Genomic DNA, 11,715 nt, shown 5'->3' with positions numbered 1-11,715 from the left:
AAAAAAGAAAAATGTGATTTGAAATGTGGTGACAAAAGTAATTATTGTTACAATAATGTTGGAGTAGGATAGCAATTTAATAACAACATCATACTCTAATCCTAACTCATGGGGAACATCTCATGAAATCCCATCAATTTTGTGAAATGACACTTCTAATCTTGATTTTTCTACTTAATAAAATGCATCTTGACCAGTGGAACCCAGGCTAATATTGGCCCAGTAATGTTTCCCACTTTAATGTATCTGTAACTTATTTTTTTTTTTTGAGTCTTGTACATTTTATCATAGACACTAATGTGAGAAGCTATAATCCTATTGGCATTTTCTGCCTTCTGTCCTAGAAAATATGTAGATTTCCTGTTTTGTTTTGTTGACCAGAAAAGTTAACAGTGAGGAATATAAAATCTTACCAAACTATGAATTGGCACAAAAGGACTAATAACTATTATGATGCAAATATATTTGAACTCATGTGGGCTCTAATCCTTATTGAAATAAGAAATACCACACTTACAATTGTTAGGCTGAGTGTTTTTCTTTACTGAAAGTCTTCTGTTTCAGGTTCACTTGCATTATTTTATTTACTTCATGTATTCAATGCCCAGAATGGCCTAATTCACATTGAAAATAATCATGTCCTTGAAAATAAAGTTCAATAATAACAGTAGATAATCCAGGTTGTATTTGTAAATTCAAGGTATATTTGGCATCAAGTGGAAACTACTCACACACTAACCTTAAAGGCAATCCGAGAGTGTCTCCACTTGAAAGCAGCTTTCTACCATGTCTTTTAAAAAGCAATGCAATTAGATATTCTAACATCTTGGTTGTTACAGGTGCTATAATTCATGGACCCTTCTTTTCATGCAAGTACAGGCAGGAAAGCCAAAATGGCACTGGCCATCTTCCAAGAACATTTCAGTGGTCTTCATAGTCACTTGGAAATGGACTTCAGTAATACAAATGTCAACTTACCTATGACTAGAATTAAGCAAGATAAATACACCTTTTAAACAGCAACTAATCAAATTGGCTTTCTTCTCCTTTCTGCTTCATGAAATGCCTGTTCTCAAAGATTGCCTTGTTCCCAGTACCTCTATTTTTGTTTTGTAGGCAACTATATATACTTACATTTGCTCTGCAATGATATTAAACAAGTCTTTAGATTTACAATATATCCATCTAGTAAATAATACAGATGCCCCTAAAAGATGAGGGCCATGTTTTCCCTTTTGTATTTCCAGAACCTACAACAAAGCCAAAAACAAAAAGACATTAAATATATAGTCAACAAATGAACGGAGGTTTAACCTATAGGTAGACTATAGTTTATTGATTTATAGGGATATATTACAGTTGTGCTCACAGGTGAATTACCTCCTCTTGTGAGATTAAATTTTTTCTAAGATCTACCTTTCCCTTTCTGTCACACTCTTTGCTCTTTGCACTGCGCTAAACCCAGGCTTGAATGCCTAGTGCTCTTGAAAAGCCTCAACCCCAGCCATGTATCCCTCACACAAACTGGCACTGGCACTGACAGTTTTTGTTGCTTTTAAAACTGACTTTTATTGTCTGTCTTCCATATTAAAACGTATATAAAGTTCATGTAGATTTACAGAGTTTCTAGTACTTGTGTTATTTCTGTGTATCTTCTCCTTTCTCCAATCTATCAGTGATGTAGAAGTCACAAGACAAGCTGCCTTTTTAAGACTGGTAGGGAAAATGAAACAGAAGGATTCACCTACTTTTGCTTATCTCATGCTAAGGCAGTAGAGTAGTTTACTTCTTGGGTAAAGGAGTATACCTTGAGCTCTACATGCTGTATGAGTGAGATAAAATGTAGTGGTAATCTTGGCAGCTTGAGAAACAACTAAGAACAAAGAGACTATGACCTAACAAACACATTTTCAATCTCTAAAAATCTCTAAAACCACATATTGGTACTGCAATACATAAGACTTAGAAAGAGCTTTGAACACACAGAAAAATATGTGCACTATTACGAACCTAACCTATTTCTCCATTTTCTCTGAGAAATGGAAATGAAAAACATCATCACATAGTGGTTATGACAAAAAGAAATCAAAAGGGTGAATAGAAATAATTAGTGGATGTTTTGTGATCTTCAAATCTCTTTTTAAAGAAGGCTTATTTTATTTATCTGCAAGACAGTTACAGAGAGAGGTCGAGACAGAGAGAGAGGTCTCCCATTCGCTGGTTCAGTCCCCAAATGGCCATAGTGGCTGGAGCTGAGGCAGTCTGAAGCTAGGAGCTTCTTTCAGGTCTCCCACGTGGGTGCAAGGGCCCAAGTACTTGGGCCACCTGCCACTGCTTTCCCAGCTCATTAGCAGGGAGCTACCTTGGAAATGGAGCAACCAAGAGTCGAACCATATGGGATACTGTCACCACAGGCCAGGGCTTTAACCTGCTGCACCACAGCGCTGGCCCTGATCTTCAAATCTTAAGTAATAGACATAAAGTAATTCAACTCTTGGTTTCACTTTACACTGAGTCCTTTAATTCTGCCCTGTGTCTATATACAAGGATGTTGAAAAGGTTTGTGGGAAATGGAATTAAAAGGCAATACACATTCCCCATGAATTTTTGAGGCCATCCTTATGCTCAGAATATATATATAATTTCCATTAAAATCCTCTGATAAGATAGAAAGAACAATATGTTGAGATAACACGTTTTAGCTGTACTCATGATTAAGATGTAATTATAGTAGCCATTGAGTATGCATAAAACAGAACAACCATGTCATCAAATATTGAGAAAACAATAGGTTTTCTTTCTCATGAAAAATAATTTGATTGCAAATTCTGACATCTAAGTTCAAAATGAAATTATCATGTTAAGTCTATACACCTGAAAAAGAATCATAGTCATAGTGGATTAATGAAAAACAAAGAAATTGTGAAGAAATATAACTTGTCCCTTACTTATATAATCTTCTGATGTCTTTTCTTCTTTGGAATGTTTATGGAATACATACAGATTTTTTACATTACTCTAGAATCAAAATGACTCAAGTAGGAGGTAGTAAAAAATCTGAAACAATTGGGGCTGACACTATGGCACAGCGGGTTAATGCCCTGGCCTGAAGCGCCAACATCACATATGGGTGTCGATTGGAGACCTGGCTGCTCTACTTCCAATCCAGCTCTCTGCTATGGCCTGGGAAAGCAGTGGAAGATGGCCCGAGTCCTTAGGCCCCTATACCCATGTGGGAGACCCAGAGGAGGCTCCTGGCTCCTGGCTTCTGATCGGCACAGCTTCGGCCATTGCAGCCATTTAGAGAGTGAACCATGGGATGGAAGACCTCTCTCTCTGCCTCTCCTTTCTCTGTGTAACTCTGATTTTCAAATAAATAAATAAATCTTAAAAAAATCTGAAACAATTAAGAGAAGCTGTTGAAGATTTATATATAATAGCTGCTATCAAAGGTAACAATGATTAGAACTTCTCATTTTAGAAAAAAACCCACAAGATATATAATTATATGAGAGTAAAGAGGCTCTTAAAATTTAAAAAAGTACTAAAAAGTCAGATCTTTGGTATTGATTTGATATTTAGGGTCACCCTCTTGAAGTTCAAAAGAATTTAATTTATGCCCAGTACTAACTAATTTATGAGCAGTGACAGCATGAATTTTAATATAATGGTTTTAAATGGGTTTAGATAAATTATTGAAAAATGTAGTACATAATGAAATTTATTATAAGACATACAGTATTTGAAAAATGGCCCTTAAATTTTACGACTGGCTCAAGGAGTGCATTAGTTTTCTGTACACAAAGCTCAGGCCTTGCTGCTTTACCTAGAGAAAAAGTCAGTGTGCGTGAGTATCTGTTCTTGTGGGCTGTTTATCTTTTAGTTGAGCTTGTAATTTATGAGATGTCTGTAGTGCTGATGCAAAGTTTGCTTAGATACAGGATGTGTTTTGTCACTATTAAAATCTATTGAAAATGAATTTAGGGATTTTAAAGGTAATCAATGCACATTAGTGAGGTGAACTGAGTACTTTGTTGCTCACCTCAAACTACTCAAGGAACTTAACTGGGTCAGAAGAATCATTCATAGTTTTGTTTTGAGTGATAATGATGGATGACCTTCATATTTGCAAGATTTCTCAGGTACTAGCCAACTGTAATCTGCAGCTGCATTTTCATTAATTGTAAGTATTATTAAAAGCATAGAATGAATGATGGATCCGAATTAGTGCAAATCAAGTTTACTGTTATAGAATTTAGTGAACAAATAAGATTGTTTAAGAATTGTTCATATGCCATCCATTTATAAACTCAGATTTTCAAGAATGTATTACTTTTTGTAGATGTTGTTTTTGTTTTACTATAATAAATACTTGTATTCAATATCTTATTTATAGCTATCTTCAAAAAGTATCCTTTAATGGGATAGCACAATTAATTTTAAAGTATATTTAGTTGGCAGGGTCTACGCGCCAGTGCAGGAAGGGGAGTGCACACAGACAACAGCGGGGAGAGTTGCGACGGCCAGGGCTCCGAGTCCACACATCGGCGCTGGAAGGGGAGGTGAGCTCAATAACCCGAGACATTGGCGGGGAAACGGGGGCCAGAATCTAGAGGGGGGCCGGAAAGTGCAGCAAACTCACTACCGGAAAGAAGGAAAAAAAAAAAAAAAGCTTGGGGGTTTCTCTTTCCCTTAACCTTGCAAAGGTTGCAAGGCTGCAAGGCTTGAAGAATTCGCAAGAGACAAAGAGAAGGCCCCCTCTCTGGATTTACATATCAACAGGGGAGAGCTAAGGAACTGAGTCACTACAATTCAGTAGCCTAGGCAACCCAGTGGGAGTCCAGAGGAGCCTAAACAGACTCTTTGGGTAGAAGCCAGAGACTGGAAGCTAAATACCATCAATTCTGCACAGCCGTGCAGTGCTGTGTTACTTACCCCCTGAATAAATAAAATAAATAAATAAATAAATAAATGGAGAGAGATTTACCACGCATAACCTGAGGGTGTCACCTTTGCACACCCTTAACCAGGAAGAACCAAGCAGAGCTCTCAGGCCGCACCCATGTCAAGCCTCCAAGGCTCCTCCAACAGCAGGCAGTCCACTTAACACGGACATAGTATAAAATAAAAAAATAAAAATAAAAAAAAAACGCACAGTGACGAAAGAAGAATTAAGAAGAATTAACTATGCCAAGCAACAAACACAGAAATCGAGGGAACAAGATCAACGATGACACTATGATGCCTCCAAATAAACAAAACACCCCAAACCAAGATTATGAAGATGATGAGATAGAAGAAATGCAAGATACGGATTTCAAAAAATTTATGATAAGAACATTTAGAAGTTTTCAAAAGCAAATCCTTGAACTACAGAAATCCTTATTGGACAGGATTGAAAATCTCTCTCGTGAAAATGAAATTTTAAGGAAGGATCAAAATGAAACTCAGAAACTAGTAGAACAGGAAAGTGTGATAGTGAAGAGAAATCAAAATGAAATGAAGAGCTCAATAGATCAAATGACAAACACATTAGAAAGCCTTAAAAACAGAATGGGTGAAGCAGAAGAGAGAATATCGGACTTAGAAGACAGAGCACAGGAAAGGATACAGTCAAACCAAAGAAAAGAAGAGGAAATTAGAAAATCTAAAAAATATTGTTGGGAACCTATAGGATACTATTAAAAAAACCAACATTCGAGTTCTAGGAGTTCCTGAAGGCATGGAGAGAGAGAAAGGATTAGAAGGCCTTTTTAGTGAGATACTAGCAGAGAACTTTCCAGGTTTGGAGAAGGACAGAGACATCCTAGTACAGGAAGCTCATAGAACCCTCAATAAACATGACCAAAAGAGATCCTCACCACGACACGTGGTAATTAAATTTACCACAGTGAAACATAAAGAAAAGATCCTAAAATGTGCAAGAGAGAAATGTCAGATTACTCTCAGAGGATCTCCAATCAGACTCACAGCAGGGTTCTCATCAGAAACACTACAGGCTAGGAGGGAATGGCGAGACATAGCACAGGTGCTAAGAGAGAAAAATTGCCAGCCCAGAATATTATATCCTGCTAAGCTCTCATTTGTGAATGATGGTGAAATAAAGACTTTTCATAGCAAACGGAAATTGAAAGACTTTGTGGCCACTTGTCCGGCCCTGCAAAAGATACTTAAAGATGTGCTACACTCAGAAACACAGAAACACGGCCATCAATATGAAAGAAGGGAAAGGAAGAACACCTACCCGTAAAAGAGCATGGGAAGCTCAAAGCATATACTAGAAAATATTTCCGGGAAAATGGCAGGGCAAAGTCACTATGTATCAATAGTCACATTGAACATTAATGGTCTGAATTCTTCAGTTAAAAGACACCGTTTGGCTGACTTGCTCAAAGAACACAACCCAACTATTTGTTGCCTACAAGAAACACATCTCTCTAACAAAGAGGCATGCAGACTGAAAGTGAAAGGTTGGAAAAAGATATTCCATGCCAACAGAAACCAAAAAAAAAGCAGGTGTAGCCATATTAATATCAGACAAAATAAACTTTAATACAAAAACTGTTAAGAGAGACAAAGAGGGACACTATATAATGATTAAGGGTTCAATTCAACAGGAAGATGTAACTATTATAAATGTATATGCACCTAATTACAGGGCACCGGTCTATTTAAAAGATATGTTAAGGGACTTAAAGGGAGATTTAGATTCCAATACAATAGTACTGGGGGACTTCAATACTCCACTCTCAGAAATAGACAGATCATCCGGACCGAAGATCAACAAGGAAACAGCAGATTTAATTGACACTATTGCCCAAATGCATCTAACAGATATCTACAGAACTTTCAACCCTACATCTACAGACTTCACATTCTTCTCAGCAGTGCATGGAACCTTCTCTAGGATTGATCACATACTAGGCCATAAAGCAAGTCTCAGCAAATTTAAAAGAATTAGAATCATACCATGCAGCTTCTCAGACCACAGCAGAATGAAGCTGGAATTTAGCAACTCAGGAAACCCCAGAAAGTATGCAAACACATGGAGACTGAACAACATGCTCCTGAATGAACACTGGGTCATTCAAGAAATCAAAAGAGAAATCAAAAACTTTCTGGAAGTAAATGAAGACAACAACACAACATATCAAAACTTATGGGATATGGCAAAAGCAGTATTCAGAGGCAAATTTATAGCAATAGGTGCCTATATCAAGAAATTGGAAAGGTACCAAATAAATGAGCTTTCAGCGCATCTCAAGGACCTAGAAAAACTGCAGCAAACCAAACCCAAATCTAGTAGGAGAAGAGAAATAATTAAAACCAGAGAAGAAATTAACAGGATTGAATCCAAAAAAACACTACAAAAAATCAGCCAAGCGAGAAGCTGGTTTTTTGAAAAAATAAAAAAAAATTGACACCCCATTGGCCCAACTAACTAAAAAAAGAAGAGAAAAGACCCAAATCAATAAAATCAGAGATGTAAAAGGAAACGTAACAACAGACACCACAGAAATAAAAAGAATTATCAGAAATTACTACAAGGACCTGTATGCCAGCAAGCAGGAAAATCTATCAGAAATGGATAGATTCCTGGACACATGCAATCTACCAAAATTGAACCAGGAAGACATAGAAAACCTAAATAGACCTGTAACTGAAACAGAAATTGAAACAGTAATAAAGGCCCTCCCAACAAAGAAAAGCCCAGGACCAGATGGATTCACTGCTGAATTCTACCAGACATTTAAAGAAGAACTAATCCCAATTCTTCTCAAACTATTCAGAACAATCGAAAAAGAGGGAATCCTCCCAAATTCTTTCTATGAAGCCAGCATCACCTTAATCCCTAAGCCAGAGAAAGATGCAGCACTGAAAATTACAGATCAATATCCCTGATGAACATAAATGCAAAAATCCTCAATAAAATTCTGGCCAATAGAGTACAACAACACATCAGGAAAATCATCCACCCAGACAAGTGGGAAAAACCATCCCTGGTATGCAGGGATGGTTCAACATTCGCAAATCAATCAATGTGATTCACTACATTAACAGACTGCAAAAGAAAAACCATATGATTATCTCAATTGATGCAGAGAAAGCATTGGATAAAATTCAACACCCTTTCATGATGAAAACTCTAAGCAAATTGGGTATAGAAGGAACATTCCTCAATATAATCAAAGCAATTTATAAAAAACCCACAGCCAGCATCCTATTGAATGGGGAAAAGTTGGAAGCATTTCCACTGAAATCTGGCACCAGACAGGGATGCCCACTCTCACCACTGCTATTTAACATAGTTCTGGAAGTTTTAGCCAGAGCCATCAGACAAGAAAAAGAAATTAAAGGAATACAAATCGAGAAGGAAGAAGTCAAACTATCCCTCTTTGCAGACGATATGATTCTGTACTTAGAGGATCCAAAGAACTCTACTAAGAGACTATTGGAACTCATAGAGGAGTTTGGCAAAGTGGCAGGATATAAAATCAATGCACAAAAATCAACAGCCTTTGTATACACAAGCAATGCCATGGCTGAGAAAGAACTGCTAAGATCAATCCCATTCACAATAGCTACAAAAACAATCAAATACCTTGGAATAAACTTAACCAAGGACGTTAAAGATCTCTACGGTGAGAATTACAAAATCTTAAAGAAAGAAATAGAAGAGGATACCAAAAAATGGAAAAATTTTCCATGCTCATGGATTGGAAGAATCAACATCATCAAAATGTCCATTCTCCCAAAAGCAATTTACAGATTCAATGCAATCCCAATCAAGATACCAAAGACCTTCTTCTCAGATCTGGAAAAAATGATGCTGAAATTCATATGGAGGCACAAGAGACCTCGAATAGCTAAAGCAATCTTGTACAACAAAAACAAAGCCAGAGGCATCACAATACCAGATTTCAGGACATACTACATGGCAGTTGTAATCAAAACAGCATGGTACTGGTACAGAAACAGATGGATAGACCAATGGAACAGAATTGAAACACCAGAAATCAACCCAAACATCTACAGCCAACTTATATTTGACCAAGGATCTAAAACAAATTCCTGGAGCAAGAACAGTCTATTCAATAAATGGTGCTGGGAAAACTGGATTTCCACGTGCAGAAGAATGAAGCAAGACCCCTACCTTACACCTTACACAAAAATCCACTCAACATGGATTAAAGACCTAAATCTACGACCTGACACCATCAAGTTACTAGAGAACATTGGAGAAACCCTTCAAGATATTGGCACAGGCAAAGAATTTCTGGAAAAGACCCGGGAGGCACAGGCAGTCAAAGCCAAAATCAACTATTGGGATTGCATCAAATTGAGAAGTTTCTGTACTGCAAAAGAAACAGTCAGGAGAGTGAAGAGACAACCGACAGAATGGGAAAAAATATTTGCAAACTATGCAACAGATAAAGGGTTAATAACCAGCATCTACAAAGAGATCAAGAAACTCCACAAAAACAAAACCAACAACCCACTTAAGAGATGGGCCAAGGACCTCAATAGACATTTTTCAAAAGAGTATATCCAAATGGCCAACAGGCACATGAAAAAATGTTCAAGGTCGCTAGCAATCAGGGAAATGCAAATCAAAAGCACAATGAGGTTTCACCTCACCCCGTTAGAATGGCTCACATGCAGAAATCTACCAACAACAGATGCTGGCGAGGATGTGGGGAAAAAGGGACACTAACCCACTGTTGGTGGGAATGCAAACTGGTCAAGCCACTATGGAAGTCAGTCTGGAGATTCCTCAGAAACCTGAATATAACCCTACTGTTCGACGCAGCCATCCCACTCCTTGGAATTTACCCAAAGGAGTTTAAATTGGCAAACAAAAAAGCGGTCTGCACCCTAATGTTTATTGCAGCACAATTCACAATAGCCAAGACCTGGAACCAACTTACATGCCCATCAACGGTAGACTGGATAAAGAAATTATGGGATATGTATTCTTTAGAATACTATACCGCAGTAAGAAACAATGAAATCCAGTCATTTGCAACAAAATGGAGGAATCTGGAACACATCATGCTGAGTGAAGTAAGCCAGTCCCAAAGGGACAAATACCATATGTTCTCCCTGATTGGTGACAACTGACTGAACACCAAAAAGTTAACCTCCTGAAGTGAAGTGGACACTATGAGAAACGGTGACTTGATCAGCATAGCCCTGACTGTTAATGAACAACTTAATACATTATCCCTCTTAGGAGTTTTTTTGTCTGTTCTACTTAATATGACTGGTTTAATTCTGTAATTATCACACAGTTATTCTTAAGTGTTGAAAATTAACTGAAATGTGATCCCTGTTAAACATAAGAGTGGGAATAAAAGAGGGAAGAGATGTATAATTTGGGACATGCTCAAGCTGACTTGCCCCAAATGGTAGAGGTAGAAACATACCAGGGGATTCCAATTCAATCCCACCAAGGTGGCATGTACCAATGCCATCTCACTAGTCCAAGTGATCAATTTCTGTTCACAATTGATCATAATGAAAGGACTAAGAGTCAAAGGGAGCACATAAACAAGTCTAGTACCTGCTAACACTAACCGATAGAATAAATAAAGGGGAGAGTGATCCAACATGGGAAGTGAGATACTCAGCAGACTCATAGAATGGCAGATGTCCTAAATAGCACTCTGGCCTCAGAATCAGCCCTAAAGGCATTCGGATCTGGCTGAAAAGCCCATGAGAGTATTTCAGGCATGGAAAGCCAAGACACTCTGGCAAAAGATCTCTGTGAGTGAGAATCCAGTGGAAAGAACAGGTCATCAAAGAAGGAGGTACCTTTCTCTGAAGGGAGGAGAGAACCTCCACTTTGACTATGACCTTGTCTAAACAAGATAAGAGTCGGAGAACTCAGAGGGCTTCCATAGCCTTGGAAACTCATGACTGGAGCATAGGGAGATTACTGATGCCATAGACAGGAGTGTCAGTTGGTAAAGTCAACAACAGGAGTCACTGTGCACTTACTCCTCATGTAGGATCTCTGTCCTTAATGTGCTATACATTGAGATTTAATGCTAAAATGAGTACTCAAACAATATATTTCACTTTGTGTTTCTATGGGGGTGCAAACTGTTGAAATCTTTGCTTAATGCATACTAAACTGATCTCTGTAAAAAAAAAAAAAGAAATTATCAATTCCCAACTTGACTCTCACTGGGATTAAACATGACAATAGGTCTGATCTGATTTCATCATCATTTAAAAAAATCATCTATTATTTTTCACTTTATGTTTCTGTGTGGGAGCAAACTGTTGAAATCCTTACTTAATGTATACCAAGCTGATCTTCTGTATATTAAGATAATCGAAAATGAATCTTGATGTGAATGGAAGGGGAGAGGGAGTGGGAAAGGGGAGGGTTGTGGGTGGGAGGGACGGTATGGGGGGGAAGCCATTGTAATCCATAAGTCGTACTTTGGAAATTTATATTCATTAAATAAAAGTTAAAAAAAGGTATATTTAGTTGTTTATGTCTTTAGGAGACACTATTACCTTTTAAAATTTTCATTTACTTAAAAATTAGAGAGATAGATAGAGACAAATAGAGATATTCTATCCCATAGTTTACTCTCTTAAATGCTTACAACACTTAAAGGTGGGCCACGCCAAGCCTATGGGAAGTCCAGGTCTCTCAGGGGGAGAAGATGTGAGCATTCCACTGGATCTTTTAACCACGAT

Source organism: Oryctolagus cuniculus, chromosome 2 (assembly GCF_051225735.1).
Source record: "Oryctolagus cuniculus isolate XC-2025 breed Fujian yellow rabbit chromosome 2, ASM5122573v1, whole genome shotgun sequence".
Classification (NCBI taxonomy): Eukaryota; Metazoa; Chordata; class Mammalia; order Lagomorpha; family Leporidae; genus Oryctolagus; species Oryctolagus cuniculus.
Note: the sequence above shows the minus strand (reverse complement) of the source record.